Source organism: Xenopus tropicalis, chromosome 8 (assembly GCF_000004195.4).
Source record: "Xenopus tropicalis strain Nigerian chromosome 8, UCB_Xtro_10.0, whole genome shotgun sequence".
NCBI lineage: Eukaryota > Metazoa > Chordata > Amphibia > Anura > Pipidae > Xenopus > Xenopus tropicalis.
Genome location: NC_030684.2, coordinates 17230353 through 17257931, shown reverse-complemented (window position 1 = coordinate 17257931; position 27579 = coordinate 17230353). Strand labels below are relative to the sequence as shown.

Here is a 27579-nt window from a genome sequence, read left to right as displayed (position 1 = left end):
TGTGATATCAATGGCAGGATAGTAACAGGTATGGGATCCTCTTATCAGAAACCAGTTATCCAGCAAAGCTCCGAATTACGGAAACCCCGGTTTTCCCATTAGACTCCATTTTAATCAAATAATTTCAGAATTGTTTAGAAAATGATTGCCGTATTTTTAAAAACAGTACCTTGTAACTGATCCCAACTGTAAGATATAATAATACTTATTGATGCAAAATAATCCCTATTGGGTTTAAATTAACCGTTTGATTGTTTTTAGTAGATTGTAGGTATGTGAGATCCAATTACGGAAAGAACCTCTTATCCGGAATTGCCCCGAGCAAGATCTGTAAGGTCGTAGACTTAGCTTAGCCGTGTCTATTGATGGTGGGAATCCAGTAAATGTGATCTAATGAGGCGTCCCGGTTCTAATACAGGTGGCTTGTTCCGAAGCAGGAATAAACGCACAGAAGCGCAGCCCATGCAGTATTTAGTACCAAAACAGAAAATTGTCAATTATTTGTAATTATTTATTTGGTTATATACCAGCTTTCCAGCCCCTTAGGGATTTAATAAAAGGATGTGTGTATTGTTATTTTTTTTTCAAGTGAGACTATTAAGATTATTTACTTGTGAGGAAAGGACACATCTTTTTTGTTGTGATGGTCACTGTAATGTTGCTTCCCCAGTACTATCCAATTTATTAAAGGTTTTTGAGGGAAAAATACATTATTTACGTTATTTTAGTTCCTTAAAATTCTCCCTCTTCCCTTGATTGAGGACATAAAGGCAGAAAGCAATGCCTCAATTATATGCCCCAATATAGCACAAAGGTGTACGGATATGTCACGGCGTGTGCGTTGCTACTGCTCTTACCCACACGGGCCGGATTTCTCTCCGGCGCCCCGAGACCGCCCCGTTGTGTTGCCCCCCCACTCCCACCTGTGCACTATGCGCGAAACGCGCGACAAACCCCCCGGCTACGCCGCGAGTGCGCTCTTTTTTAACTCCATACTGAGCTGTGGGGAGAGGTCCCGGACTAGCTCCGTATGGGAGATAATTTAAAAATGTTCTTGCGGCGGACGGCGGCATGCCTCCCCTAAACTTTCTTGCCGCCCTAGGCCGGGCCTTTGTGGGCCTTGCCACAACTTTCCGGGCCTTGCTTACCCATGGCCTACAGTGCCCAAAGGCCTTGATTATAATGGCCCTCCACCTAAAGCATTTAAAGTTACAGCCACAAAATCTCCTGCGTGTGCCTTTACCCTTATTTGACATTCTTTGGCAAAATTGACGCGTGCCTTTATAAGCCTGGTTGGCCACTGGGAAACATTAAGCAATCAGCTACTGGGCGTACATAACCCATTAAACTCCGGCAGAACGGAAAGAGCTAAGATTTTTCAGGAACCTGTGAGGTGTTTGTAGTGGTGAGAATACATTGAAAGAAGAAATTAATTTTGATCCCTGAAAATCTCAGACATTTTTGACATGGACATTAGGCGGCTATATGCGAAGCTGAAACTGATAACTTGTTGCAACAGTACTGTACCCATGGTGGGGTTAAAACAGAGGTTTAATGGCAAATAGTACCAGTACAAGTTTTGTATTTAAGTCTGATTAAGTATAGACTAGGGAAAAAGGTCCAATAAACCACTATGCCCATAAATATCTCACAGCAAACTGCTGTTTGTTGAGGATGATCTGTCCGGATTCATATTACTGACACTGTGCAAGACTGAGAGTTGTTACCATAGGGCTCATTCTCCTAATTCTGCTGTCTCTATGGGGGATATATGGGGGATTTTTTCCCAATTTTTTTTTTTCTTTTCAGATTTTTAGGGAAAAGTCACATGAAAAAAAAGTTGACTTGCAAATGGCTAGAAATCCAAATCTGGACAGTTGACAGCTTTTAAATTTATATCAGATATCTTGTAGAAGTCAAATGGCAGGATTGTTCCCTATCCATTTTTGATGCTGGTTTTTTGATGTGACATTGATAAATTCGAGCTTTCGGTCCACAGTTTTGAAAAGTTGCAGTTTCTGTTGACTTTTTTCCTTACTCTGACTGTTCTCAATTCAGATTTGTTTGTAAAATGTCAAGACATACATGAAATTAAAGATATGAGCAATGGTAGAGGTTTAGTACAATGTGCCCTATGAGTGCTGCACCTTTGTTCTAAGCTTTGGCCTTTAAATAGTTCCATGTCCTACTTCTTGCAGTTCATTGCATTGAATAGATCTCAGAACTGCTTACCTGTAGAGAAAGCTACAGTTCTCATTAAATATTTGCGCATAATACCTGTACATGCAGGGTCAACATTTATTTAGTTGTTAGTGTAAAAGTGGGCAATGTTTAAGTTTTAGCCAGTAGGTGGCACTTAAACATAAGAGATCTGACAGCAGAAATGAATAGCAACTGATGCATAACATTGTCTTTTCACGAGCTTTATTATTTTGCCTGTAAATCTGCTGCCTGAGCTTTTACAATTACCTATCTGATCACCATGTTCCCAGTCCGGTTAGCATTAAGACGCTATACTGACAGATTGAGAACGGAACAGTCGTTTAGGAACTGGACATATCAGTAAAAATACATCAGCAGTGACCTATAATAACTTTTAGCATACCCGCCCAACTGCCCGCTTTGCGCAGGACTGTCCCGTGCTTTTAATTAGCGCATCCCGCTGTCTCTGATAGTTCCAGGGAATGTTTTCCCCGCATTTACGTGATAGACATTCATTGAACGAGCCTGGACGGAGGGATGCGCGTGATTTTGAGCCCGGGCGCTCGCCTCCTTGGCTTTCGGCTTGCTTCTATATGGATCCTTTGTGCGCGGCGACAGGCCCTTTTACTGATGTCAAACACGTTAACACGGGGCACGAACCTATATATAAAGGGTACTGCCTCATTTAGGCCATATGAGGCACTGTCGTATGGGGGCAAACTGGTACATAGTTATAACTCACTTATAACTGGACTGCCTTCTCTCTATATTTGTATTTTATATGTGAGGAAGTTGACTATATTGTTTTCCTTATGGTAGTACAGTATGAGGTTTATAGCACATTTGCTATAGCCCACCATTTCAATCTACAATAAAAGGTACATTTTTTAGAAAAAACGGGTTGTTTCAATTGGGCGTAGGTCACAAAAGGCAGGCGGGAGTCAAAAAAAATTGCTGCGTGCTACTTGTGCCAAATCTTTTTGTCCTCTCTTTTCATTTTAAAATGTGGGAGCTATGTTTTAGTATATTCATATTATGAAGAGTTGTTTTTTTTTAATGTCAGTATCACTTTTAGGGTTGGCCTGTAGCGACCCCCCTCCCATAGGAGCTTATATAAGGAAGCTGTCTAAGTCTAGACTGCAGAGCTGGCAGCTTCTTTTCTGGAGTTTCCAGATTTTGGTGGCTCTTCTCCCGTTCTCCCGTCCCAAGCAGGCAGTTCTCCCGATTTTACTCACAAAGTCCTTTGGGGCATATCGGGCACGCATTGCAGTAAGCATTTGGTGATGGCATTTGATGCATTGCACACAATGGGGTACAATATTTCCGCTTCGCAGCGATTTTGCGGTATGTGTGATGTCACTTCTGGAAATGTGTTTTGTGTGTGAGGTCACTTCCGGTTTATTGGGGATAATGCTATACCCCCCCCCCCATTGTGCCAGTGCTGTCAGTTTGACAGCTGTTGAGACTGTAAGGAGGGCTGCACTTTAGCCAAGACCAGGGGATAGGACCCACATGTGCCAGTGCCACCTTGGGGCTCGGTAGTGTAGCTGTTAGGGGTATCCAAAGGGGCAAGTTCTGCCCCAACAAGGAGGTAGCATTTGGAGTTAGTAACCTGGGCTATTGTTGCAAGCAGTTAGGGATCTGAGCGCTTCAGGTGTTGGTTAGTAGGAAACTACATGCTTGTAGTTGAGACAGGCCGGAGAAGCTTTATATTGATGTATGAACCAGAAAGGAGATTATTGTATAAGGAGAGGTAGTGGCCCCCAATATGGTCAAGGACATCTGCTTAGTGCGTTTCCACAGAGAAAGCGAGGGTAAATTTGATCAACCAATAAATGATTGATTGATAAGTGTAGCCGCAATATAATAAAGGTTCGTGTCAATTAAAGCCAAGGAGGGTGGTGCTGCAAATTGGCGCCCCCGGGGTAGAAAGAATCCCTTTGTTTTCCTTTAAACACGTGTTAATTCATTGTGTAGTAATTTGTTGCACTTCTCTCTTTAAAATCCTTTTTTGAAAATATGTTCATGGTCATTCTCTATGTTAGGTATAGCTGTATGTCCTGCGGCAATTGTACTTACACTGCCACTATTTATTCTTACATACCCTGGCATGCCCCAATCACCCCCAACTCTTGCCCTCTCCTGTAATATTCCCCACACATGGCAATGTCCTTCCCAGATAGGGACAGGGCAACGTATGCATTAATTATTCAACGTAAAACTGTTACATGTATGGGGCACATTTATCAAAAGTAAACCATGACTCAGAATTACAAAAATTCATATTTGGTCGTAGGTGGGTTTATTTTATGCAACTTTTTCGGGACATTTGCGGTGACTTTTTGTACTTCTGCAACCAAAAGATTCGTGCGACAAAATCGTATTGTTGCGCAGAGTACAAAAGTTTCGGCATTCTTCAAGCTTAGTTTGCATGACTTCCTTGGGCCGGGTTGGAGCTGCAGAGTGCCCATTGAGCCCTATGGGAGACTTTCCTTGGGCCAGTTTGGAGCTTGCAGGGTGCCATTGAGCCCTATGGGAGACTTTCCTTGGGCCGGGTTGGAGCCTGCAGAGTGCCATTGACCCTATGGGAGACTTTCCTTGGGCCGGTTGTAGGCTGCAGGAGGTCCATCTGAGCCTATGGGAGACTTTCCTTGGGCCGGTGTTGAGCTGCAGAGTGCCATTTGAGCCCTGATGGGAGAGCGTTTCCTTGGGCCGGCGTTGCCAGGCTCTGGCAGAGTGCATTGAGCCCCTATGGGAGACTGTTCCTTGGGGCCGGGTTGAGCTGGCAGAGTGAAAGCCATGAGCCCTTATGCGAGGCTTCCAAATCATGCACTGAAGAGACAATTCAGAAAGGTTTTCCGCCGTTTTACGATCGGTCGAAACCAAAAATTTTAGTGCCTCTATAATTGTACAATATTTTACAAATGTATATTGACTGTTCTTTTTTCTCCGATTTGCGATCATCAGAAAGATTTATCGTATTTAATTCCGAATTTCTGCCCATTTCGGGGATTCGAAACTCGTACTTTGATGAATGTGCCCCAAATGTGATATACCAGCTGTGTTGCCTCTGTGGGCTATAGCATGAGTTTGGCGCTGCTATTATACTGGCTGTTGTGCCCTGTGGGCTTATACATGATGTTGGCACTGCATATATACTGGCGTGTGTGCCCTGTGGGCATTATACATATGTGTGCACTGCATATATACGCTGTGTGCCCTGTGGGCATATACATGATGTTGGCCTGCATATATACGGCTGTGTGCCTGTGGGCATTAATAATAATGTTGGCGCTGCATATATACGCTGTGTGCCCTGTGGGCATTAATATATGTTGGCACTGCATATATACAGACTGTGTGCCCTGTGGGCATTATACATGATGTTGGCACTGCATATATACTGGCTGTGTGCCTGTGGCATTATACATGATGTTGGCACTGCATATATACTGCTGTGTGCCTGTGAGGCTAATATTACATAGATGTTGACACTGCATATATACTGGCTGTGTGCCCTGTGGGCATTATACATGATGTTGGCACGCTATATACTGGCTGTGTGCCCTGTGGGCATTATAATGATGTTGGCACTGTACATATTACTGCTGTGTGCCCTGTGGGCATTATACATTGATGTTTGGCACTGCATATATACTGGCTGTGTGCCCTGTGGGCATTATACATGATGTTGGCACTTCATATATACTGGCTGTGTGCCCTGTGGCATATACATAGATGTTGGCACTGCATATATACTAGCTGTGTGCCCCTGTGCGGGCATTATACATGAATGTTGGCACTGTCATATATACTGGCTGTGGTGCCCTGTGGGCATTATACATGATGTTGCCGTGCATATATAGGCTGTGTGCCCTGTGGGCATTATACATGATGTTGGCACTGATATATACTGGCTGTGTCCCTGTGGGCATTATAATGATGGGCACTGTCATATATACGGCTGTGTGCCCTGTGGGCATTATACATGATGTTGGCACTGCATATATCACTGGCTGTGTGCCCTGTGGCATTATACATTGGTTGGCACTGCATATATACGGCTGTGTGCCCTGTGGGCATTATACATAGATGTTGGCACTGCATATATACTGGCTGTGTTGCCCTGGGGCATATATACATGATGTTGGCACTTGCATATTACCTGGCTGTGTGCCCTGTGGGGCATTATACATGATGTTGGTTGCTGCATATATACGGCTGTGTGCCCTGTGGGCATTATACATGATGTTGGCACTGCATATATACTGCTGTGTGCCCTGTGGTCATTATACATTGATGTTGGCACTGCATATATACTGCTGTGTGCCCTGTGGGCATTATACATGATGTTGGCACTGCATATATACTGGCCTTGTGCCTGTGGGCATTATACATGATGTTGCACGCATATACACTGGCTGTTGTTGCCCTGTGGGCATTATACATGATGTTGGGCCTTCATATATACTGGCTGTTGCCTTGTGGCATTATACATGATGTTGGCACTCATATATCTGGCTGTGTTCCCTGTGGGCATTATACATGATGTTGGCGCTGCATATATACTGGCTGTGTGCCCTGTGGGCATTATACATGAATGTTGGGCTGCATATACACTGTCTGGTGTGCCTGTGGGAATTATACATGGTTGTGCACTGCATATTAACTGGCTGTGTCCTGTGGGCATTTACATGATGTTGTGTCCTGCATATATATACTGGCTGTGTGCCCTGTGGCATTATAAATGATGTGTTGGCACTGCATATTTACACTGGCTGTGTTGCCCTGTGGCAATTATACATAATGTTGGCGCTGCATATATACGGTTTGTGTGCCCTGTGGGCATTATACATGATGTGGCACTGCATATATACTGCTCTGTGGCCCTGTGGGGCATTATACATTATGATGTTGGCACTGCATATATACTCGCTGTGTGCCCTGTGGGCATTATAATGATGTTGGCTCTGCATATATACTGGACTGTGTCCCTGTGGATTATACATGATGTTGGTCTGCATAATTATACTGGCTGTGTGCCCTCAGTGTGGCCATCTATAACTGTGTTGCACTGCATATTATACATGGCTGTTGTGTCCCTGTGGGCATTAACATTATATGTTTGTGCCTGGGTGCGTTTGTGCATATATACAAATTGGCTGTGTGCCCTGTGGGCATTTATACATGATGTTGGGCAGAAACTTTGGGCGCCAAAATATATTACTGGCTTGTGTTGCCCTCGTGGGCATTATACTATCTGGTATTGGGCGCTGAGCATATATACTGACTGTTGCCTCTGTGGCATTATACATGATGTGGCACTGCATATATACTGGCTGTGTTCACCTGTGGCATTATACATGATGTTGCACTGCAATTTACTGCGTGTTCCCTGTGGGCATTATAATAATGTTGGCGCTAGCATATTATACTGCTGTGTGCCCTGTGGGCATTATACATGATGTTGGCCTTGCATATATACGGCTGTGTCCTGTGGCATTATACATGATGTTGGTGCTGCATATATATGGCTGTGTGCCCGTGGGCATTATGAATAAATGTTGGCGCTGCATCATATATACGGCTGTGTGCCCTGTGGGCATTATAGATGATGTTGGCACTGCATATATACTGGCTGTGTGTCCCTGTGGGCATTTATACATGTATGTTGGCGCATTATATATACTGGCTGTGTGCCCTGTGGCATTATACATGATGTTGGCCTGCATATATGTGGCTCTGTGTGCCCTGTGGGCATTATACATGATGTTGGTGCTTGCATAAATGCTGTTCGTGCTGCTGGGCTTATACAAATGATTGCACTGATATATACTGCTGTGTTCCCCGTTGGCATTATACATGTGTTGGCTGCATCATATTCTGGCTGTGTGCCCTGTGGGCATTATAACATGATGTTGTGCTGCATATATTTACTGGCTGTGTGCCCTGTGGGCATTATACATGTTTGGCGCTGCATATATACTGGCGTTGTGTCTCTGTGGGCATATACATGATGTTGGCACTGCATGATATACTGGCTGTGTGCCCTGTGGGCATTATACATGATGTTGGACTGCATAGTATACTGGTCTTGTTGGCCTGTGGGCATTATACATATGTTTGGCGCTGCATATATCACGTGACTTGTGCCCTGTGGCATTATACAGAGTTGGCACTGTTGCGATATATACTGGCTGTGTGCCCTGTGGGCATTACTACATTGATGTTGGTCTGCATATATGACTAGGCTGTGTTTGCCCTGTGGGCATCTATACATGATGTTGGCACTGCAATATGCTGGCTGTGTCCCTGTTGGGCATTATACATGATGTTTGGTGCTGCATATATACTGGGCTGTTCGGTCCTGTGGGCATTATACATGAACTTGGCACTGCAATATATACTGGCTTTTGTTCCCTGTGGGCATATATACATGGTGTTGACGCTGCATTATATTCTGGCTGTGTGCCCTGTTGGGGCATTTTACATGATGTGGTGCTGCATACTATACTGGCTGTGTGCCCTGTGGGCATTATACATGGTGTTGGCGCTGATAGTGTATACAGGCTGTGGTCCTGGGGCATTATACCATGAACTTGGCACTGCATATATACTGTGTGTCTCCTCTGTGGGCTTTAATACATGATGTTGGCACTGCATACTATACTGTCGTGTGCCCTAGTGGCATTGTACATGGTGTTGACGCTGCCATATATTCTGGCTGTGTGCCCTGTGGGCATTTTACATTTTGATGTTGGTTGCTGCATATTATACTGGCTGTGCTGCCCTCGTTCCCGGACCATGTGGCATTATACATGAACCTTGCACTGCATGTTATGATACTGGCTGTGTTCCCTGTGGGCATTATATAGTGTTGGCTTCTGCATATATTACTGGCTGTGTGCCCTGTGGGCATTGTACATGGTGTTTTGACGCTGCATATATTCTGGCTGTGTGCCTTGTGGGCATTTGTTACATTTTGGTGTTAGCACTGCCTATTTACACTGGCTGTGTCCTGTGGGTATTATACATGATGTTGGTGCGTGCATACTATACTGGCTGTGTGCCTGTGGCATTATACATAATGTGGCACGCATATATACTGGCTGTGTGCCCTGGGTCATCTTATACATGATGTTGGCTCTTGCATATTTATGGCGCTAGTTGCCCGGTGGATTATAAACATGATGTTGGCCATCTGCATAACACAGCGGTGTGTGTCGCCTTGGGCATTATATACCATGCATGGGGCACTGCAGATATACTGGCTGGTGGTTCCTGGTTGGGGCATTATACGATTGATGTTGGTTGGCTGCATATATACTGCTGTTTCCCTGTGGGCACCTATATACATGATGTTTGGTGCTGCATATATACTGGCTGTTTGTGCCCTGTGGGCAGCTACATGGGTTGACGCTGGCATATATCTGCGCTGGTGCCCTGTGGGCATTTCATGAGGTTGGTGCCTGCTATATACTGGCTGTGTGTGCCCTGTTGGGCATATACATGAACTTGGCACTGCAATATACTGGCTGTGTTCCCTGTGGCATTTACATGATGTTGGCCGCTGCATATTTTTACACTGGCGTGTCCCTGTGGTATTATACATGATGTTGCGTGCTGCTGGCCATATAAAACTGGCTGGTGTGCCTGTGGGCCATTATTACATAATTGTTGGCACTGATATTATATGGCTTTTTGTTGCCTGTGGGCATTTATACATGATGCTTGGCTCTGGCATATTTACTGGCTGGTGTGCCCTGTGGGGCATTATACAAGATGTGGCACTGCATAATATACAGGTTTGTGTTCCGCTGTGGGCATTATACATTGATGTTGGCACTGCATACTATACTGGCTGTGTGCCCTGTGGGCCATCTGTACATGGTGTTGAACGCGTGCATATATTCTGGCTGTGTTGCCCTGTGGCATTGTACATGGGTGTTAGCACTGGCATCTTTGTGACACTGCGTGTTCCCTGCTGGCATTATACATGATGTTGTGGTGCTGATATATACTGGCTGTGGGCATTAATACAGTGGTGGTGTGCTTGCATATATCACAGGCATGTGGCACTGTGGGCATTATACATGATGTTGGCACGTGTCATATATACTTGGCTTGTGTTCCCTGTTGGCATATATACATGATGTTTTTGGTGCTGCATATATACGGCTAAAGTGTGCCTGTGGCATTAAATATGATAGTTGGCACTGCATATATACTGGCGTGTTCCCTGTGAGGCATTATACATTGATGTTGGTGCTGCATATTATTACGTGCTGTGTGCCCTGTGGGCATGATATACATAATGTTGGCAGCTGTATATTACTGGTCTGTTGTGCCCTGTGGGCATATACATTTATGTTAGCACTGATAATATACTGGCTGTGTTGCCGTGTCGGCAGTTATACATTATGGTTGGGCACTGCATATTATAGCTGGGCCTGTGTGGCTCCTGGTGGGCATTTATACATTGGTGTTAGCTACTGCATTTATTTTACACTGGCTTTGTGCCCTGTGGGCCATAGACATGATGTTGGGGTGAGTATATATTGGCTGTGTGCCCTTGTGGCATATACATGATGTTTGGTGCTGGCATATATTCTGGCTGTGTGCCCTGTGGGTCATATATAATGGTGTTACGCACTGCATATTACAACTGGCGTGTCCTGTTACCTGGTGGGCATTATAACATAGTAACATTGTAACATAGTAGTTGGTGAAAAAAAGACATACGTCCAATCAAGTTCAACCATGAATGCCTATATATAACCTTCCTAATAGCTAGTTGATTCCAGAGGAAGGCAAAAAGAACCCCATCGAAGCCTCCTAACTAAATTTGCCGCAGAGGGGAAAAAAAAATTTATTCCTGACTCCAAGATGGCATCGGACCAGTCCCTTTATCAACTTGTACTAAGAGCTATCCATAACCCTGTATTTCCCTCACTTGCTTAAGAATCCATGCCAGCCCCTTCTTAAAGTTATATAATTATCAGCCAGCACGAAAAATCCTTTCCGAATGTTTTAAATGGAAACCTCCCTTCTTCTAAAACGAAGTGGGTGCACCTCGTGTCCGTTGGAAGGACCTACTTGGTAAATAAAACTATTAGAAAGGTTTATAAGACCCTATATATTTATACATAGTTATCTGTCACCTCTTAAGCGCCTCTTCTCCAGTTGTAAAACAAACAACTTTGGCCAGTCTTTCTTCATAACTGAGACTTTTTCGCATACCGCTTTTACCAGCTTAGTTGCCCTTCTCTGCGACCTCTCTAACTCAATTAATGTCCCGTTTGAGCACTGGAGACCAAACTGAACAGCATATTCTATGATGGGGCCTTACAGCGCTCTGTAAAAAGGGGAAGAATACCCCCTCCTCCCGTGAATCTATACCCTTTTAATACAGCTCAATATCCTGTTTGCCCTTGCAGCTGCTGCCTGGCATTGCTTGCTACAGCCAAGTGTTTATCTACAAGGACTCCAAGGTCCTTTCTCATTAGGATTTGCCTAGTGCAGTCCCATTAAGGGTATACGGGGGCTTGGGCAATATTTTTACATCCCCAGGTGCATGGACCTTACATTTATCCACTTAAAATCTCATCTGCCACTTAAGCTGCCCAGTATTGCCAGTTGGTCAAGATCCTGCGTGCAGGATTCACATCCTGGATTAGAATGACTGGTTGCAGAGTTTTGTGTAATCTGCGAAAACAACTGATAAAATTACTCCATTAATACCTCCCCTTAAGTCATTTCATGAACAAATTAAACAAAATGGACCCAGTTTGATCGCTGCATATATGCTGGCTGTTGTTGCCCTGTGGGCATTATAACATGAAGTTGGTGCTGCATAATACTGGCTTTGTGCCCTTGGGCATTATACATGTATGTTTGGCACCTGCATACTATACTGCGCTGGTGTGCCCTTGGCAGTTATACATGATGTGCACTGCATATATACTGGCTGTGTGCCCTGTGGGCATATACATGATCTTGCTGCATTATATTACTGCTGTGTGCCCTTGTGGGCATTATACATGATCTTGGCACTGCATATATACTGGCTGTTGCCCTGTGTGGCATTTATACATGATGTTGGCGCTGCAATATACTTGGGCTGTGTTCCCTGTGGGGCATTATACATGATGTGGTGCTGCATATATACTGGCTGTGTGCCCTGGTGCATATATACAGATGTTTGGCACTGCATATAACTGGCTGTGTGCCCTGAGTGGGCTATTATACATGGTGTTAGCACTGCATATTTACACTGCTCGTGTTTCCCTGTGGGCATTATACATGATATGTTGGCGCAGCATATATACGGCTTTGTGCCCTGTGCGCATTATACATGATGTTTGGCACTGCATATAAACTGGCTGTGTGCCCTTGGGCATTATACATGATGTTGGCCTGCATATAATATGGCTGTGTGCCCTGTGGGCATTATACATGATGTTGACGCGCATATATACTGGCTGTGTGCCCTGTGGGCATTATACATGATGTTGGCACTGCTTATTATACTGGCGTGTGTGCCCTGTGGGCATTATACATGATGTTGGCACTGCATATTATACTGGCTGGTGCCCTGTGTGCATTATACATATGTTACTGGTGACTATATACTAGCTGTGTCCCTGTGGGCATTATACATGATGTTGGCACTGCATTATACTGGCGTTTGTCCTGTGTGCATTATACATGATGTTGGCGCTGCGCATATATACCAGCTGTGTGTCCTGTGGGCATTATACATGATGTTGCGCTGCATATATACTGGCTGTGCCCTGTGGGCATTATACATAATGTTGGCACTGCATATATACTGGCTGTTGCCCTGTGGCATTATAGATGATGTTGACACTGCATATATACTGGCTGTGTGCCCTGTTGGCATTATACATGATGTTGGCGTTCATAAATACTGGCTGTTGTGCCCTGTGGGCATTATACATGATGTTGGCACTGCATATAACTGGCTGTGTGCCCTTGTGGGCATTATACATGATGTTGGCACTGCATATATACTGGCTGTGTGCCCTGTGGGATGTATACATGATGTGTTGGCACTGCATAAATACTGGCTGTGTGCCCTGTGGGTATTATACATGATGTTGGCATGCATATATATACTGGCTTGTGTCCCTTGGCATTATACATGATGTTTGTGCATTATTACTGGCTGTGTGCCCTGTGGGCATTATACATGATGTTGGCACTGCATAATACTGGCTGTGTGCCCTGTGGGCATTATACATGATGTTGGCTGCATATATACTGGCTGTGGCCCTGTGGGCATTATTACATGATGTTGGCACTGCATAAATACTGGCTGTGTGCCCTGTGGGCATTATACATGATGTTGGCACTGCATTATACTGACATTGTGCCTTGTGGCATTATACATGATGTTGGCACTGCATATATTACTGGCTGTGTGCCCTGTGGGCATTATACATGATGTTGGCACTGCATAAATACTGGCTGTGTGCCCTGTGGCATTATAATGATGTTGGCACTGCATATATACTGACTGTGCCCGTGGGCATTATACATGATGTTGGCGCTTTATATATAATTTCTATAGCGCAACCTGTGGACTGTATATACATGATATTGGCATGCATATATAGTTATACTGACTATTGCGCCGTAGGAGGACATACAATATAAGCGCAATGGCATATGCATTATACTGTTAAGATTTAACTCCTGTTACTGTGAGGTTATAAATAATTACGTTGACACGGTTTTTCCAATTTTATAGTCTGCGTTGTGGGCATATTCACTCATGTCGGACAGCAGTATTATAATTCGCAATTGTATCTGTGGGTATGAAATATGATGCTTGGCATTTTTTCTGTTAGTTTCCCTCTGTGTGTGCGGTGGTTACATAGGGGCTCTGTGTACTATGGATGGGAAATGGGTTGTTTTACAGGGCTTCATATCCTCACACCCCCAAACAAGCGCTAGTTTGTATGACATCAGTTTAATTTTTACTTGACAGCCCTGTTTCAGAAGCGCTATCCAGGTAAACATTGCCTGTTTGTGGATTTCCAAATGCCCCCTGAAGCACAGACCTGCCCCAAAATATACCGGCCATACCTTGATGTCACTGGCCACCCCGATCGGTCTAACTTCTAGGCGTCGAGAGCGGAATGGCTACATACTGTTGCATGGAGAGGATGGCGTACATAAACATTCTTAGGTTTGCTGTCGGAGAAGGGGACACTGGGGTACATAAACATTCTAGTTTGCTGTCGGAGAGGGGACACTGGGTACATAAACGTTCTAGTTTGCTGTCGGAGAGGGGACACTGGGGTACATAAACATTCTAGTTTGCTGTCGGAGAGGGGACACTGGGTACATAACATTCTAGTTTGCTGTCGGAGAGGGGACACCTGGGTACATAAACATTCTAGTTTGGTGTCAGAGGGGGCACTGGGGATACATAAACATTTCTAGTTTGCTGTCGGAAAGGGGACACTGGGATACATAAAACATCTAGTTTGCCGCGAGAGGAGACACGCGGTACATAAACATTCTAGTTTTGCCGTCGGAGAGGGGACTAATGGGGTACATAAAATTCTAGTTTGCTGTCGGAGAAGGGGACACTGGGGTACATAAACATTCTAGTTTGCTGTCGGAGAGGGGGACACACTGGGGTTACATAAACATTCTAGTTTGCTGTCGGAGAGGGGACACTGGGGTACAGTAAACATTCTATGTTTGCTGTCGGAGAGGGACATTTGGGATACATAAACATTCTAGTTTGTGTCGGAGAGGGGACACTGGGGAACAAACCGTTCTAGTTTGGCTTTCGGAGGGGTTCAGCTGCTCTGATTCTTACCATGGCTTTGTTATTAATTTGACTGGGGAAACAATTTCTTTTAAGGGATGCGATTGGTTTATTGGCCCTAGACCGACCCTTCCTGTGCCTCCCCTGTCCGACCGTTCCTCCCCGACGCATTAAACTTACACAAGCTCAAGGGAGGACGTCTGGTGGGGGACCCTGTGGGGGGGATTAGGGGACACGCACCTGCAGGGCCCCCGGTCTGCCCTGCCCCCCCAGTCCGCTAAAAGTGATCTCAGGGGCAATATCTATGCCACTAACTTACTTTTGGGGTCTCTGATGCCAGATTGTGCATAGGATCACCGATGTACTTGGCATTAAACTGTTCAGTGGACCCCTTGGCTTTCATATTTAGGGAGTGTTTTCTTGGTACCTAATGTTATGTGGGAGATATGATGCTTGAAAGTGGAAACTTTGAGACAATGTTTTAGAATTTTCATTTTTTTTTTTTGGAAACTGGTAAACTTAGAAAAGCATTGCTGTTTGGTACTTAGGAGTAGAAACACATGGTTACCCATTCGGATTTGGCAGAATGTGTACTGTTCAACAATATAATGTTTCCTGGGGTATTGGCACGTTTGGGAGACATGAGGCTCTTTACAAATCAGTTTGTATTTCAAGCTCTAAATCTTGTTCTAAAATTTCTACGATCTGCTTTATGGTGTGTCTGAACCCACATCTGACACATGGAGTGGATTTCGGCAGGAACACAGATACTGACTGAGCCAAAATCTGCACAGACGCGCCATGAAGCAGATAGAAGTGGAGGGGTGGTTTCTCAGCCTGCGCTTATACACAAGCCAGGAAAGCGCCTTGTGTGGCAGGAACCCTAAACACCATTATGGGGACCTGAGGCTTTTGCCCTGTTTGAGGGAAGAAAAATAGGGGGGGGACGGGGCAAATGCCCAACTGGAGAGCAATAATGACAGCAGTAAGTGCTGATTCTGTGCCCTGTCTCCTGATAACATTGCAGCTCTCTCTCTGCCAGGCACCAGCCCCCCCCATACTTTTTACTTTTGTATCTTTTCTGAGCCCCACCCTGGTCACATGATGCTGTGTGTGTGAGACATTATCCTACAAAATGGTGCTGCTTCCAGGAGGGTGAGATGCTAATTCTGCTTCTTTCTGTGTGTGAGTGTGTGACTGAGTGTGAGTGTGAGTGAGCATGATTGTGCAGTGAGTGGGGAGGGCATGGCTACCTGCTCTGTGGCTGCTGCACTGAGGGAACCCACCAAATCACAGTTCCCTTTGGGGGAAAGAGTGGGCCGTTGGGCAGCAGGGACCTTCCTGTTCCTTCAGCCTTTGCCCCCCCCTGCAGTTCTCTGGCATCATGGCGGCCCTCCTCTGGTTTCAGCAGCCTCCTGCCTCTCCAGCCTGTATACAAGTTAGTGACACACACGTATACATATATTTTTGGGGGTCGAGGGGGTCGCACACTTACAGCACTTGTACATACACCACACTGTGCAATTTGCCACATGCACACACTTTTACTATTGTTTAGCTTTTATTTATTTTACTATTGTGTGGTTATTTGCCTTCAAAAACTGCCCTGAATACTAATGCAGTATCTTTTGTATTTCATGTCAATTGGATTTTTAGCGTTATTCAGTTTTAGCCATTTTATTGCATTTTCAGCTCTGCATATTTGTTGCCTGTAAAACCGAATTGGGGAAACAAGTGAAACTTGGGTTCTGGCTGCTGCTCTCCTTGGGTTGGTTTTATTGCATTCTTACCATGTTGTTTCACCCATTTGTATTTCCCTGAATAATGTACAGGTACTTTCCCACATATGTGGCTTTCTGGGGTAAACAGATTTGTGTCTCTTTATAAACATAAATGAGTGTATTTTGGTGTAGTTGTGTTGTGTTAACTAAACCCGCGCCAATATTTAGATAATTCCTCAATAAAAAAGTGTAAATGATGTGGCAGTGATAAACTTATATAATGTCTTCAGCAATGGACAGTCTGTGGGCTACATTGGACGTGCGTTCACAGAGAATTTGAAAATCCTGACGCTGAAACGATGAGTCCACTTTAACAGTTTCAAGTTGGCGGTCATTGATGGGTAAATAGAGAATCTCCGAGTTTAGGATCAGGTATTGTTTTAGTCGCGATGCTTTGCACTGAGTCCAGGGAGGGTGAATAGTCTTCTTGGTCTGCGGCCTGGTCAGCGCTTTGGGAAATGTTTGGGTTCCTGTTAGTATGGTTTTCATTTATATTTACTATGTTTTATTTGCCATCTTGGCCACACCCCTGCTGGCATTCATATTTACTATGTTTTTATTTGCCATCTTGGCCACACCCCCACTGGCATTTATATTTGCTATGTTTTTATTTGCCATCGTTGGCCACACCCCCGCTGGCATTTATATTTACTATGTTTTATTTGCCATCCTTGGCCACACCCCAACTGGCATTTATATTTACTATGTTTTATTGCCATCTTGGTCACACCCCTGCTGGCATTCATATTTACTATGTTTTATTTGCCATCTTGGCCACACCCCCACTGGCATTTATATTGACTATGTTTTATTTGCCATCTTGGCCACACCCCCACTGGCATTTATATTTACTATGTTTTATTTGCCATCTTGGTCACACCCCTGCTGGCATTCATATTTACTATGTTTTATTTTCCATCTTGACCACACCCCCGCTGGCATTTATATTTACTATGTTTTATTTTCCATCTTGGCCACACCCCCGCTGGCATTTATATTGACTATGTTTTATTTGCCATCTTGGCCCACACCCCCGCTGGCATTTATATTGACTATGTTTTATTTGCCATCTTGGCCACACCCCCGCTGGCATTTATATTGACTATGTTTTATTTGCCATCTTGACCACAACCCCACTGGCATTCATATTTAGGATGTTTTTATCTTGGTACCAAATGACCTGTAGGAGATAGGATCCTGTAAACTGGAAAGCTTTGAGGTGTTTTTTAACTAATTTCATATTTATAAAAACCAATAACTGTAGAAAAGCTTTACAGTCTGGTAGTTTGGAGTAGAAAGACATATTTGCCCATTTCGGATTTTCCAAAATAGTTTTTTTTTCCAAAAATATATGGTTTCCTGGGGTAATCCTACTGTGAGTCTGGCCTTGCTGTGTAAAAGTATTTCAGGCACGATCTGTTAGTGTACTGCTGGGTGTTTTTGACACATACCCAGGGCCGGAACCAGGGGTAGGCAGAAGTGGTACCTGCCTAGGGCGCAACTATGTGTGTGTGTGTGGGGGGTGCTAAGCAGGTACCTCTGCCTACCCCCTTTCTTGCTGCTGCGCTTCCCACCCCATGACATCAATACGTGTGCACTCACTCTCAAAAATGTGCCCAGTACTTAGGCCCATTCCAAGAGTAATTATGTCATCTAATTACATAAAGTCCCCACCCCCCCTCAGTGCCGCTGAAGACAGGAATGAAGAATGTATTCATGGGGAGTACGCTGGTCTCTGTGCTCCCCCAACTTTTTTTGCACTGCATTCAGTTAACGTTATCTTCTAGTATGTTATAGAATGGCCTATTCTAAGGCAACTTTCCAATTGGTCTTAATTATTCATTTTTTTATAGTCTATTTGTCTTTTTCTTCTCCAACTCTTTGCAGCTTTCAAATGGGGGTCACGTACCCCAGCGTCCAACAACTGATTGCTCTGTGAAGCTGAAGTTTTATTGTTATTGTTACGTTTCCTAACTTCTTTTTCTATTCGGGTCTCTCCTATTCATATTCCAGCCTCTCATTCAAACTACTCACTGGTTGCTAAGGTCATTTAGTTCTAGTAACTTGCCCAAGTCTTCAAACCCCTGCCCTATTCTCTTCATTACTGACCCACAAGTCCTACATTGAAGTTGTTTCTGAAATTTTATTTCTTTAAAGCACTGACTTCTTATCATGGAAACAAAAGAAAACGAGAGAAACCACCGAGACCAACAATGACTTGGAAGGAGCTACAGAGCCCAGTATTTGGCAACTGAGTAAAAGTGCATCAGGCAGCCGTATCAAGCTCTGTGTATGGCACTGAGGGGCGCTCGCGCCATCTGAATAAACAACTGCCTGCAGCAAATGTGCCGAAATCAGAATGGGGCAAAATCTTTCCCAAGCAGTGAGCCTAGCTGGTACGTATTTACATCAACCGCTTCTCTTACTGCGGCGGCTCTATACAATAGAGTGTTGGCACTGAATGCACAGAGGTGGGTGGGTATTAAGACGGCCAATTCATTGCAATAGATTTTATTCTCAGTGAAACAATTTAGGCCGAAGGTACACGGAGCGTTTGCTCTTAGTCTGCGTTTTTTCTGCAGGGTGAGAATCCCTTCCGTATTTCTGCACCTCAGTAAAACTGCATCTGCCCAAAAACTCCTGCTTTGGTGTTTTCAGGCCGATCCCTGTTCAGGGAAGGAGGATTCTGTACTTCTCAATGCAGTTTTACAGAGGTGCGTAAGGGTGTGGATCCGCTTTCTTAGCCTGCAAAAAAAAACAGAGCAGTGGAGCAAACACTCCATGTTCCCTCACTTTAACTGCATTTCTGCCCGCTGATCTCACTGGGCGAGCAAAAAATGTGCTGTTTTTTTATTCCCTTTTTTTTATCCTTGTTACCTAATGACATATGGGAGACAGGGTGCTGTAAAATGTAAAATTTGAGTTGTAAGATATAACTACCCATAAGTGCCCATTTTGGTAAATGTATATTTTGTCATTTTGCGCCACATAAAATACAGTAAATGTATTGATTTTGCAGTAGCTGTAGTGCCCTGCGGGACAACTTGTATGCACTATTGTGATGCTATAGGCCAGATACTTTGGCAATCCTATGCATATGGGCGTCAGCGGCCCATTTCTTGCTGGTATTATTTTTTCTATCTCCCCCTATGTTAGTGCCTAACACCTCTCTTCTTGCCTTTGGCCTCTTAAGCTCTCACATTTTATTTTTGCAGGCCCATTTTTACCAGCCCCGTGTAGCTTGTGCCCAATTCGCAGCTATTCAGGAGAGCCCAGTACACACAACCAAAATCCCCAAACTAAAACCTGGAGGGAGCGAGTGTAAATACGCAGGGACATCAGCACAGCGTTACCCAATGAGATGTATCCCCCTGCCCAACGGCTGCACAACTCTGCTGATATTAAAGCTTTTTGTACCTTCCGATTTAGTTGGTGCTGCAATTCATACAGTTCTGCCTACGCCGCGCAACTCCTGTACAATGTCACAACACGCTACGCAGACAAAGCTGTACATGGCAGGGCAGTGCAATTGGACATTGTGCAGGAGGTGTGTGGCCGAGGCGCTACTGTATGAGGGTACAAAAAGCTTTGATGTTACCAGAATTACAGGCGCAGCCATTGGACAGGGGGATAATATTAAATGTGTAATGCTGTGATTTATGCCCACATGAATTTAAATTCGCTCCCTCGTGGTTTCCGCTCCTGTGCCGAGGCCCCAGACCCTGCTCCTGTGTTGTTTTGCTCTAGAACTTGATGAGAACAGAAGATTTTATGACCCACGAAAGTTAACTTAAAGATGGACTAGCTTTTGTTCTGCTTTGAAGGTGAACTTACCCTTTACATTACATTGTGCTGTATTATTACTTAGCCACAGCAATTGGTTCAGGTGCCGAGGGTCCGGCTGTCCTGGGCCTGCGCCAATCCCTGCAGAGAAATGTTCTGCCCTTTTGTTCTGCCACCAGATTTAACAGAAAGTTATTTAATTCCCCATATAGGCACCTGAGAGTCTTCCCTTAGCGCTTTTCCTGGCAGGCACGTATTCTGACCACTAAACACGCTGGGAAATAATTCATTTTGTTATTTCATTGATTTGCCCAATTGTCTTTCATTTTTGTGATTTTATTGCAGTTTTACACTTGCAGTGTTGTTCATTGCATTTCTTTTTGGTATTTGGTATTGGCACGTTCAGGAGACATGGGACTTTCCAAATCAGTTGTATTTTTGTGCATATGGATTTCTCGCCTGCCAACCCAGCTTTTGCACACAGAGCCCCCTGTCAGCGTATTATGTGCCGTAACCCCCCTAACACGGCAAAGCCATGCTAAAAACAGATCAGGAACACTAATAAAGGGATAAAACAAAAATTGTGCAAATCAGTGAAACAACAAAATAAGTCACATGACAGCGTAATTAGTATGAGTCAGAGTATTTGAATATCTAAATTGTGTGCTGTATGTGTGTGTAAATGTGGGTAAGTGTGTGTAAGTGTCCTGTCCTGAAGCGTGCCTGGTCCTCGGTGCTACAGTCCTAGTCCTCCATGTGCAGGAAGTCAGTGGGCCGGCGCTGGGGGGAAGAAGGAAGCGGAACCAAGCAGCAGACGCGATGCGATCGTGCGACGATCACGTCACAGAGCCGACATGACAGCCCGCCTGGCTCGTTGCCCAGGGAGCTGTCATCGCTAGAAACCCTCTGCAGCGCCTCTCCAGAAAGAATCTTTATCTGCCAAACAACAGTAAAAGGGTTAAATGTTTTTTTGAGTGAGAAAAAATAAGTTGCACAACAAAAAAGTTGTGCTGCAGGAAAAAGAGTTGCCTGCGTAAAAATACATCACGTCTGCATGTCAAGAATTACCGGTTTGCTAATTTTTGGTGAAACAGGACATATTCGCTCATCACTAGTTGGCACCTCATTTCTACTACTAAAAGGATTCCGACTTGATAGGTATGGGGTACTTTATTTCTGAATTACACTTTTCACATTGCAAATAATTCACTCTACCATTTCCATTTTTATTCTTGGACCAACTAATATATATTTTTTTTAGTTGTAATATTGGTGTGTAGGCACCAATAGGCAAAAGGGCCCAAGTCTCATAAGAGCTATAGGGGTTTCTCCTGCTTGGGTGCTATTCTCCTGCCTACCACAAGGTGGGGCTACTCAGAACATTTGGCAAAAAAAGATTTCTGACCCCTTTCTGAACTCTATCATGCTGAGATCTTCAGGTACAACATAAGGCAGCCTACAGGAGACCTGCTTTTTGGAAGGGTAAGGGGTCTGGGGTTTCAGAGATCATTGTATTTAATGGGTTTGACTCTATGGTTCTCACTGCTTCTCACTGTGTGTATAATTAGTGTATTTTGTGTGGTGTTAACAAAGTGTCCATTTCCCAGTCTTTCAGGCATTTCTGGAGTTAATGGACTGCTTATTCCCCATCTTCCAAGGATCGTACCAGCATGTGAGAAGTTAATGGACTATTTATTTCCCATTTTCCAACAACATTTTGGCATGTGCAGAGTTGGTGGAATTCTTATTGTCCATTTTCTGAGGATCTTTCCAGCATGTGTGGAGTTAATGGAATGTTTATTCTCCTTTTTCCAAGGATCGTACCAGCATGTGTGGAGTTAATGGAGCGGTACATCAGGGTAGGGGCCCATTTCTGGCCAGACTATACAGGTGGGGGCACATACCATGAGCAGGAGAGAAGGAGGATCAGAGAGGAGCTGCAGGGGGTGAGTATGGAGAGAAATCCCTCTATATTAACCCTTAGCAGTGTGTTTGCTCCCTGCTGTCTCTCTTCAGCCTCCTCTGCCTCTGCCCCCTACCAACTCCCTGGTAAGGATGATGGCACACTAGGAGATTAGTCGCCCACATCTGCGCCTACCGCCGGCGACTGCTCTCCTGAAAATGCTTTCCCACTGGCAATAATGTAAATCACTGGGGGGAAACGTACACGCGATCCCCCGCGAGGCAACTTAGGAAAGCGGAAGCGTATTGTAGTTTTCCCCACTGGCGATTTCCATTATTGCCTGTGAGAAGGGAACTAGGGACGTTTCTTCACCCGCGGTATCTCAGTTTATCATGGGTAAGAAAACGCCCTGTGTGGCGGTGCCCTAACCCATTAATAGTTTATCATTTCCTGCTACACATTTACAAAGCCTCCTTTTCCTCTGCCCCCAGACATGGCACTATTAACCTTTTGATACCAATTTCTCTCTCAATCCCCACTGCCCACCCTTTAAACTCCCTGTTTCCCTTATGCATGATGTTGGCACTGCATATATACTTGCTGTGTGCCCTGTGGGCATTATACATGATGTTGGCACTGCATATATACTGGCTGTGTGCATTGTGGGCATTATACATGATGTTGGCGCTGCATATATACTGGCTATGTGCCCTGTGGGCATTATACATGGTGTTGGCACTGCATATATACTGTCTGTGTGCCCGGTGGGCATTATACATGATGTTGGCACTGCATATATACTGTCTGTGTTCCCTGTAGGCATTAAACATGATGTTGGCACTGCATATATACTGACTATGTGCCCTGTGGGCATTATACATGGTGTTGGCGCTGCATATGTACTGTCTGTATGCCCTGTGGGCATTATACATGGTGTTGGCGCTTCATATATACTGTCTGTGTGCCTTGTGGGCATTATACATGATGTTGGCACTGCATATATACTGACTATGTGCCCTGTGGGCATTAAACATGGTGTTGGCGCTGCATATATACTTTCTGTGTGCCCTGTGGGCATTATACATGTTGTTGGCACTGCATATATACTGGCTGTGTGCCCTGTGGGCATTATACATGGTGTTGGCACTGCATATATACTGTCTTTGTGCCCTGTGGGAATTTTACAGGATGTTGGCACTGCATATATACTGTCTGTGTTCCCTGTAGGCATTACACATGATGTTGGCACTGCATATATACTGGCTATGTGCACTGTGGGCATTATACATGATGTCCACAGGGCATGTGTATCCCACAGGTACAGAGTGTAACTGTGGGATAGTGAGTATAGTAAGGCAAGATGGTATCAGGGGTACAGAGTGTAACTGTGGGATAGTGAGTATAGTAAGGCAAGATGGTATCAGGGGTACTGAATGTAACTGTAGGATAGTGAGTATAGTAAGGCAAGATGGTATCCGGGGTACAGAGTGTAACTGTGGGATAGTGAGTATAGTAAGGCAAGATGGTATCAGGGGTACAGAGTGTAACTGTGGGATAGTGAGTATAGTAAGGCAAGATGGTATCAGGGGTACAGCGTATAAACTGTGGGATAGTGAGTATAGTAAGGCAAGATGGTATCAGGGGTACAGAGTGTAACTGTGGGATAGTGAGTATAGTAAGGCAAGATGGTATCAGGGGTACAGAGTATAACTGTGGGATAGTGAGTATAGTAAGGCAAGATTATATCAGGGGTACTGAATGTAACTGTGGGATAGTGAGTATAGTAAGGCAAGATGGTATCAGGGGTACAGAAGTGTAACTGTGGGATAGTGAGTATAGTAAGGCAAGATGGTATCGGGGCACAGAGTGTAACTGTGGGATAGTGAGTATAGTAAGTCAAGATGGTATCAGGGTATAGAGTGTAACTGGGATAGTGAGTATAGTAAGGCAAGATGGTATCAGTGGTACAGAGTGTAATTGTGGGACAGTGAGTATAGTAAGGCAAGATGGTATCAGGGGTACAGAGTGTAACTGTGGGATAGTGAGTATAGTAAGGCAAGATGGTATCAGGGGTACAGAGTGTAACTGTGGGATAGTGAGTATAAGGCAAGATGGTATCAGGGCACAGAGTGTAACTGTGGATAAGTGAGTATAGTAAGGCAAGATGGTATCAGGGGTGTAATTAGAGTAAGGATAGTGAGGTATAGTAAGGCAAGATTGTAAGTGACAAGAGGACAGAAGCAGAGTTCAACAAGTGTAACTGGGATAGTGAGTATAGTAAGGCAAGATGGTATCAGGGGTACAGAGTGTAAGTGTGGATAGTGAGTATAGTAAGGCAAGATGGTATCAGGGGTACAGAGTGTAACTGGATAGTGAGTATAGTAAGGCAAGATGGTATCGGGTACAGAGTGTAACGTGGGATAGTGAGTATAGTAAGGCAAGATGGTATCAGGGGTACAGAGTGTAACTGTGGGATAGTGAGTATAGTAAGGCAAGATGGTATCGGGTACAGAGTGTAACTGTGGGATAGTGAGTATAGTAAGGCAAAATGGTATCAGGGGTACAGAGTGTAACTGTGGGATAGTGAGTATAGTAAGGCAAGATGGTATCAGGGGTACAGAGTGTAACTGTGGGATAGTGAGTATAGTAAGGCAAGATGGTATCAGGGGTACAGAGTGTAACTTGTGGATAGTGAGTATAGTAAGGCAAGATGGTATCAGGGATAGAGTGTAACTGGGATAGTGAGTATAGTAAGGCAAGATGGTATCAGGGGTATAGAGTGTAACTGGGATAGTGAGTATAGTAAGGCAAGATGGTATCAGGGGTACAGAGTGTAAGGGATAGTGAGTATAGTAAGGCAAGATGGTATCAGGGGTAAAGAGTGTAACTGGGATAAGTGAGTATAGTAAGGCAAGATGGTATCAGGGGTACAGAGTGTAATTGTGGGATGAGTATTGTAAGGCAAGATGGTATCAGGGGTACAGAGTGTAACTGTGGGATAGTGAGTATGTAAGCAGAGGTATCAGGGGTACAGAGTTAAGTGTGGGATAGTGGATAGTAAGGCAAGAGGTAATCAGGGGTACAGAAGTGTAACTTGGGATAGTGAGTATAGTAAGGCAAGATGGTATCAGGGGTACAGAGTGTAACTGTGGGATAGTGAGTATAGAAGGCAAGATGGTATCAGGGGTACAGAGTGTAACTGTGGGATAGTGAGTATAGTAAGGCAAGATGGTATCATGGGTACAGAGTTTAACTGTGGGATAGTGAGTATAGTAAGGCAAGATGGTATCAGGGGTACAGAGTTAAACTGTGGGATAGTGAGTATAGTAAGGCAAGATGGTATCAGGGTACAGAGTGTAACTGTGGGATAGTGAGTATAGTAAGGCAAGATGTATCAGGGGTACAGATGTAACTGTGGGATAGTGAGTATAGTAAGGCAAGATGGTATCAGGGGTACAGAGTGTAACTGTGGATAGTGAGTATAGTAAGGCAAGATGGTATCAGGGGTACAGAGTTTAACTGGGATAGTGAGTATAGTAAGGCAAGATGGTATCAGGGGTACAGAGTTTAACTGTGGGATAGTGAGTATAGTAAGGCAAGATGGTATCAGGGGTACAGAGTTTAACTGGGGGATAGTGAGTATAGTAAGGCAAGATGGTATCAGGGGTACAGAGTGTAACTGTGGGATAGTGAGTATAGTAAGGCAAGATGGTATCAGGGGTACAGAGTGTAACTGTGGGATAGTGAGTATAGTAAGGCAAGATGGTATCAGGGGTACAGAGTGTAACTGTGGATAGTGAGTATAGTAAGGCAAGATGGTATCAGGGGTACAGAGTTTAACTGTGGGATAGTGAGTATAGTAAGGCAAGATGGTATCAGGGGTACAGAGTGTAACTGTGGGATAGTGAGTATAGTAAGGCAAGATGGTATCAGGGGTACAGAGTGTAACTGTGGGATAGTGAGTATAGTAAGGCAAGATGGTATCAGGGGTACAGAGTGTAACTGTGGGATAGTGAGTATAGTAAGGCAAGATGGTATCAGGGGTACAGAGTGTAACTGTGGGATAGTGAGTATAGTAAGGCAAGATGGTATCAGGGGTACAGAGTGTAACTGTGGGATAGTGAGTATAGTAAGGCAAGATGGTATCAGGGGTACAGAGTGTAACTGTGGGATAGTGAGTATAGTAAGGCAAGATGGTATCAGGGGTACAGAGTGTAACTGTGGGATAGTGAGTATAGTAAGGCAAGATGGTATCAGGGGTACAGAGTGTAACTGTGGGATAGTGAGTATAGTAAGGCAAGATGGTATCAGGGGTACAGAGTGTAACTGTGGGATAGTGAGTATAGTAAGGCAAGATGGTATCAGGGGTACAGAGTGTAACTGTGGGATAGTGAGTATAGTAAGGCAAGATGGTATCAGGGGTACAGAGTGTAACTGTGGGATAGTGAGTATAGTAAGGCAAGATGGTATCAGGGGTACAGAGTGTAACTGTGGGATAGTGAGTATAGTAAGGCAAGATGGTATCAGGGGTACAGAGTGTACTGTGGATAGTGAGTATAGTAAGGCAAGATGGTATCAGGGGTACAGAGTGTAAACTGTGGGATAGTGAGTATAGTAAGGCAGATGGTATCAGGGGTACAGAGTGTAACTGTGGGATAGTGAGTATAGTAAGGCAAGATGGTATCAGGGGTACAGAGTGTAACTGTGGGATAGTGAGTATAGTAAGGCAAGATGGTATCAGGGGTATAGAGTGTAACTGTGGATAGTGAGTATAGTAAGGCAAGATGGTATCAGGGGTACAGAGTGTAAGTGTGGGATAGTGAGTATAGTAAGGCAAGATGGTATCAGGGGTACAGAGTGTAAGTGTGGGATAGTGAGTATAGTAAGGCAAGATGGTATCAGGGGTACAGAGTGTAAGTGTGGATAGTGAGTATAGTAAGGCAAGATGGTATCAGGGGTTACAGAGTGTAACTGTGGGATAGTGAGTATAGTAAGGCAAGATGGTATCAGGGGTACAGAGTGTAACTGTGGGATAGTGAGTATAGTAAGGCAAGATGGTATCAGGGGTACAGAGTGTAAGTGTGGGATAGTGAGTATAGTAAGGC

General features: G+C 44.4%; 1 long non-coding RNA gene across 6 annotated transcripts in view; it reads left to right on the top strand.

Moving 5' to 3' along the window:
• LOC105945537 overlaps positions 1–27579 on the top strand; it is an 88470-nt gene that overhangs the window by 17155 nt on the left and 43736 nt on the right. Inside the window, exon 1 of one of the 6 annotated variants that reach the window (XR_004219647.1) lies at positions 22477–22517. The exons of the other annotated variants lie outside the window; for them this stretch is intronic. This is a non-coding gene — a long non-coding RNA (uncharacterized LOC105945537). Of the gene's footprint in view, positions 1–22476; positions 22518–27579 lie in introns of those variants that run through there. 6 annotated transcript variants of the gene reach the window in all.